This window comes from Heliconius melpomene, unplaced genomic scaffold (genome assembly GCF_056956725.1).
Source record: "Heliconius melpomene rosina isolate 202511_hmr_F unplaced genomic scaffold, ASM5695672v1 ptg000038l, whole genome shotgun sequence".
Taxonomy (NCBI): domain Eukaryota; kingdom Metazoa; phylum Arthropoda; class Insecta; order Lepidoptera; family Nymphalidae; genus Heliconius; species Heliconius melpomene.
Window position 1 is genome coordinate 22079 of NW_028181871.1, and position 6680 is coordinate 28758.

General features: G+C 54.7%; 1 pseudogene; it reads right to left on the reverse strand.

Annotated features, from left to right (window-relative positions):
• Window positions 1–5703: 5703 nt before the first annotated feature.
• Window positions 5704–6465, reverse strand: LOC146526428 (RING finger protein unkempt pseudogene; annotated as a pseudogene).
• Between the last annotated feature and the right edge of the window lie 215 nt (window positions 6466–6680).

Genomic DNA, 6680 nt, shown 5'->3' on the forward strand with positions numbered 1-6680 from the left:
GCATGTCCCTCCGCAAGCTTGATGCCGTAGATAACGTTAGGAGGAGGTCTCAGCCTTCCGCAAGCGGCTCTGTAGGCTAGTCCCCACGGGTCGTGGTTGCCTGTGTTTGCAAGCTCGCGGAAAAAGTCCATCTGCGCATCCATTATCGCACACCTATATCTTCTGCGGTGAGAGTGGAATCTCGACCTAGCGATCTCTTCTGCGGCCTCAACCCCTCTCTTCCTCATCGACTGCCACGTTTTACGCAAACGGTTGTTTTTCCTGCGCATAGAATCTAATGTGGGTGACCACCATTCATATCCCCTGCTTCGCTTCCCTTCCGCACACATGCCCAAACATTCCATGGCCGTTCGCGTTACAATGTTGGTAAACTCCTTACATACCTCACTTGCCGGTTTCATCCAATCTATGCGCCCTACTCTATCGTGGATCATCGATTGGAAGCGATCCCAATCCCCACCGCGCTCCCGAAACCTGATTGGTCCCTCCAGTGTTCCCTTTTCGGTTGCTGCGCTGATGTTCCGCTCCTGCAGTCCAAAAGTTAGTAGTCTATGGTCGCTGGAACTGGCCCCCGTGTTTACCCGCCAGCAGCCCAGGCGAACATTCCCCGACGTCAGTGTTACATCGATGAAAGATTCCCCGTTTTCAGTGGAGAATGTGGGTGGCTCCCCAGGCAGGTTCTCCACCCGGAGGCCTCTGCCCATAATAAAGGCCTCAAGCTCTTCTTTTCTTCGCGAGACCGCGCTCCCCCGGCCTATGTAGTGCCTGGGGAGGGAGTGCCACATCGGTGAGTGCGTATTGGTGTCTGCCGCGATCACTATCCGTTGGCCCTTGAGCGCCTCTAGCACTCGCCCGAGGTGATGTGGGTGCGGGCCTATCTCGTGTGAGTATTGAAAATACGCACTCACCGCGTAGAAAGATGTCGCTGGCGGGGTCAAACATACGTGGACCACCATGCAGTGGCTGGTGCACAGGTGCAGTTGAATGGAGCAGGCGACGTCTCTCCTTCCAATGTAAATTGCCGCTTTGCTGTCGACGCCTGCCGGGAGTAGCATTGGGCCAAGGTCCGCGGCCGCGTCCTGCGAGACATACGGCTCCTGAGCTAGAACTAGGTCGAGCGCGTGGGCGTCGACGATGGCTGGCAACTCTATCGTGGCTGCCGCCGAGCCCTGAAGATTGAGCTGCCCGAACCTGAATTTCTGGTGACCTCCTCTACCCATAATTGACCCTTTGCAACTCCCGGTCCTCCGCGTGTCGTCGGGCAGGGCAATCCCTGGCATTAGTACTGTGCTCCCCTGCACCCTTTCGCCCGAACTTTTTACAAGTGGCGCAGCAGGTGTTTACGGACACGCATTCCTCGCGCTTGTGCCCGTCCTCTCCGCAGCGCCCACATGTGGTTACCTTCGACCGACAGTATTTCTCTGGGTGGCCGAACTGCTGGCACCTCCTACAACAAGTAACCCCCACATAGTCATTAACTTCTACTACCTCCCACCCCACATATAGCCGGCCGACACCAACGAGGTGCTTTCGCAACGCCGCTGATGCCTGGCAAATCCACATACACCTGTTGCCGGCCCTTTGCCTCTTGAACATTGGCTTTAGTTCTTCATTAAGAGATTTTGCGGTCCATGCGGAGCCCTCTAGGTTCTGCTCATATAGATTATCGATTATGTCCTCGAACTTGTCGGTGTGCTCTGCCCCTGTTAACGAGATTAGGGGCATCCTATCTCTAGGCTCCGCAGTGCGTAGGGTGGGGGGAATGGCCTTCTTGAGTGCCTCCGCAGCCTTGGCCGACCCAGTCTGAACAATTACTCCTCCATTTCCACACGGCCGGATGCTGCTGATTGTTACCCCAATTTTGGCTGGTTGCACCGAGGTTTTAAGTACCAGCTTAGTGTCCGCAGCGGTCTTCAGCTTCTCCCGTTGGTCTTCCGCGGGGTAGACCGCTACGGCCGGTCCCTGGCGCGCTGGCACGGATCGTGTCTCCTGGCTTCTCCCCAGCTTGAGCGTGGTCGCATAGGTCTGCGATGGTAGCTCCTGGGGAGGGGGAACGAATCCGACTAGTGCTGGTGCGCCTCTTTGCGCCTCCTCGGCTCTCTTTTCTGCAGCGGCTACTCGGGCAACCAGTAGGCCCACGATGGCGGTCAGTCGCTCGGTGTTGGCGCCAATGCAAGCGATTTTCTCCTTGTTAAGTTTACTGGTCTTGGACCTCACCGCCTCCATGATGGATTTGGAGTGGTGTGATGCATGGCCCAAGACTCCCACCAATGGCGCTTCCATTAAAGGATCCACTGGAATATCGGGTAGAGTCCTTGGTGCGTCAGGTTCAGTAACAGCCACCGGCTCAGCAGCTGTGATCTGCCGGCGCTTCGCCTGGTCCGCCACCTGATCCGGGGAAGACAGAGGTCTTTTTTCCTGTCTCAACATCGGTGCATCGGCTCCCATTGGTACGTCGACTGGCACCTCAGTCGTCATTGGCCGAGCATGCGGCCGCCCACCCGTCGGCACAGCCAATGCCGTCGCAGGGGGCGTGGCGTCTAGCGAGCCAAACCCCTTGAGGGGCGTGCGCACAAGCCCGCCCTTTGTGAACGGCGACAGCTTGCCGCGCTCTCTTAGCAGCCTCTCCTCCTCTATTTCTCCCGCCTCTTTCATCTCCCTGACCTCTCGGGCCTCTTTGGTTAGCCTGGCATCACGGGCCTCTAGGGCCTCTCTCACCTCCTGGACCTCTCGGGCCTCTCGCGCCTCTCGCGCCACTCGCGACACACGCGCCTCACGCGCCGCCGCCTCATCAATCTTCTTCCGGTCCATTGTGCTGGCAACACAGCACCACTGACAGCTGTCACTGCCACCACTGTTTTAGTCTATGATTGTCAATGTCAAATTGTCAAAATGAGCACGTGCTTATCACACGCCTCGTGTACAACATAACCTATAAGCTAGACTACAACTAACTTAGACTAGGGCACTAACCTAGAAATGGGTCCAATATCCCTTGCAGGACGCGTAGTACGCGCCCGCGCACCTGCCTGCGTGGTTAAACGCCCAAAAGGGACGCCACCACACAAAGCACACCACAAACCACGTGTCACTGTCACCAAGCACTGCAAAGCACTCCTAAAACTAAACTGTGTCACTATCACTCGGTAGTACGTGTATTGAAACACGCGAAAAAGCACTCGGAAAAACACTCAAAAGCTCGGAAAATCGGGGAAAAACCACGAAAATCTAGCGAAAGAGCGGAGCCGCGCGCACACGTCCGTCACCTTCGAAAGTCGGCGACGAAGAAGGATGCGCCGCTCAGTCGGGAAAGCGCGTCGGGATTGGCAGCAGTCACGCAAGAGGAAGAGCAGCCGCGAACCGGAGCTGCATGATTCCCTGCGTCGTGCCAGAATCCAGTACAAGGAAGCGATGAGAAATGCTGAGATAGCTTACTCTCGTGGAATAGCGGAAACCGGCAACGACGATCCGTGGGGGTTGGCGTACCGTGTCTGTTCGGGCAGGATACGTCCTCCCTCCAACGTCATGCATGGTATTCGCTTACTGGAGGAAGTCAACACCACCACAGCTGAGGCAACAATGACGGGTCTGCTGTCGACGCTGTGTCCGGATGACGACCCCCGTCACGACACTTCGTATCACAGAGCGGTAAGAATAGCTGCAGCATTCTCTCCCGGAGGGAAGAACTCAGAATTGCCAAGTCGTAAGTGTCTTGAGCAAATCATTAAGGATCTGCCAAATACTGCGCCCGGTCTGGACGGAATCACTGCAAAGATCATCAAGCATGCATGGAGAGCCAGTGGAGCAGAGATGCTTCTAATGTATTCTGCGTGTTTGGACGAAGGCATATTTCCAGATGTTTGGAAAGAGGGGAAGCTCCTGGTCCTGCCAAAGGGAAACGATCGACCGCTCTCGGATCCAAAGGCGTATAGGCCGATTACTCTTCTGCCTATCCTGGGAAAGATATTAGAACGCCTAATTATAGCTTGCGCTCCTAGCCTGCAGGGAAACATTTCTTCTTCGCAGCATGGTTTTGCTCGTGGAAAGTCTACGGTCACAGCATTGCATGCAGTACTTGACCGAGTTGCGAGTACCGAGCAGAATTATGTCCAGCTGATACTACTAGATATATCCGGGGCCTTTGACAATGCCTGGTGGCCCATGATCCTGACGAAAGCCAAACAGGGGGGTATCTCGCCGAATATCTATAAGATTTTGGTGAGCTACTTCAGTGGGCGGCGTGTCGGGTTATTTGTGGGAGACCAGGTGGTGTGGAAACGCTCGACCATGGGATGCCCACAAGGATCTGTCCTTGGTCCAACTCTATCGAATCTCCTGCTCGATGACATCCTGCGGCTACCTATGCCCGTAGGGGTCAGGACGGTGGCTTATGCAGACGATGTCACGATCATTATTGAGGCGCCGAGTCGGGCGGCTATTGAGCATAAAGCTTTAGTGACGCTCAGCGCGGTATCGGAATGGGGAAAACGGAACCGTCTTAAGTTTTCTGCTGAGAAATCGCAGACTTTAACCATGAAAGGCAAATTCAAGAGACCTCCTACGATTAGACTGGACGGTGCCTCGGTGACGCACGTGAATCATGCCAGGTTGCTAGGGGTGTGCATAGATGAGGCTAGCTCCTATGTGCAGCATGCGAATTTTGCCGGCCTCAGGGCTGTGAAGTGCTTCGGGAAGGTGTCGAGAATATCGGCATCGACCTGGGGAGTCAGGTACAGAGCCCTTAGGATCCTGTACGTAGGTACCTATGTGGCCACACTTACCTACGCTGCGGCCGTATGGTGGCGACGCTCGTCACATTATGCAGTGCGGAGCGCCTTGCTCCGTACACAGCGCCCGGCCCTGGTATTGCTCACGAAGGCTTACAGATCTGTCAGTACCGCAGCGTTACCTGTGCTAGCGGCAACTCTCCCTGCTGATCTGGAGGTCGTTCGCGCAGGACGAGTCGCGCAGGAATGTCCGGGATTGGACACAGGCAAGGAGCGCAACTCGCGGAAAGATTTAATTACCAGGGAGATCTTTACTCAGTGGCAGGACAGGTGGAGCTCGAGCGCGGACGGGAGGGAGCTGTATGCTTTCTTCCCTCGGATCGCTGATAGGATGTCCTACGTGTGGATCGAACCGGACTACGTTGTGTCGCAGATTTTGACTGGTCATGGTTGTTTTAGGTTCCGCCTTCATAAGATGCGGCTTTGCGAGTCTGCCGAGTGTTTCTGCGGGCATGAGGCGGAAACTCGGGACCACGTACTGTGGGATTGCAGTTTATACGCGGAGGAGCGCCACGAGATGCTGACTAACTGGTTAAGAGTTGAGTCTGGCCCAGTCTACCACGGCGACCTGGTGGCAAGCGCGGAAGGATTCAGGCGATTGCGAGCTTTTGCGCATAAATGGCACCGCAAGAGGAAGGAACAGGAAACTTGATCCAAGTCTGCTCGGACGCGAAGGGATGGCTGTGTGTCGTCAAGCCCCAGAAAGGGGAGAGTTGACAATAAAGGGACAGGATATAGAAATTTGTAGGAGTCAAGAATCCGCACTGGGAAAGAGCTTTTACGCAAGTACCGTGCGGACTCCAATGTTTCGGTCCGTATGCCCAAAGGGCGGGTAGGACTGTAGGGAACATTACTTATTCTAAATTAATATTATTACATTTACTAAAATCATCCGCACGCAGAGCATTGGAACAATTCAAACCTGTTCCGAGTTTTTTTTTTTTTTTTTTTGTGGGGTGTGTGGCGCACGGGGGTCGAGTGGGTCACGGGGATCACGGGGGTCGTCAGGCTCGACATGGGCGAAGGCGCAGAAGAGGCCGCGTGGGCAGTAGCCGGCCTGCTGCACGTCGTTGCACTTGGTGGACTTGTATATCTCGGGGTGGAACTGCTGCTCAGTGCGCGTGTGGCAGTAGCCGCACGCGTCGCCGGCCTCGCAGTTGCTGGGCTCGCCCCACTCCTCGCCGTGCTTCACGTTCGGGCATGGCGTGCTGCGGTATTTGTACTTCCTAGGTGATCGACGTTTGTCTTTACTATTGTGATATTGTGGGCAGGCATACCCTTGTCTACATAACCTAGGTGGTCTTTTACATGGTTCTGTCTTATATGATGATAAAACATAATTCGTATCTTGCCATTTAGGATCTTCATTCATTAAATTTCGTTCCCTATCTAAAGCGTTGGGTGCCCCTGCGTCACCATCAGTTCCATCTGGATTCTCCAGGGCCTGCAGTTCCCTCATGTCCAAGACTGGGGGGCGAAGGTCCGGGGCTCCATGCGCGAAGGCACAATGGGCCCCGTTCTTGGTACAAAGTCCTCTGGCATCAGTGTCGTGAACACACATACACGTTTTGTAGTAGCGGAGGTGATATCTACGTTCCGTGTCGCCTGCTGTGCGATGTAAATATGGGCATTCGTCTTCGTGCTGGTATGGCACGACTCTCACCGAAGCCCACGTCATGGCATAGGACAGGTCCTTTTTATATGCCAGCTGACCTTGCAGAGACAACACACGTTTTTTTACGGCAGGACCACGTCCGCAAACCACTGGAACCACCTTATGCAGGCCCATACAAGGTTCTCAAGAGGACTCCTAAATATTTCAAAATAGACATATGTGGTAAGCCTAATAACGTTAGTGTGGACAGGATCAAGCCCGCATATGTTACGCGAGAG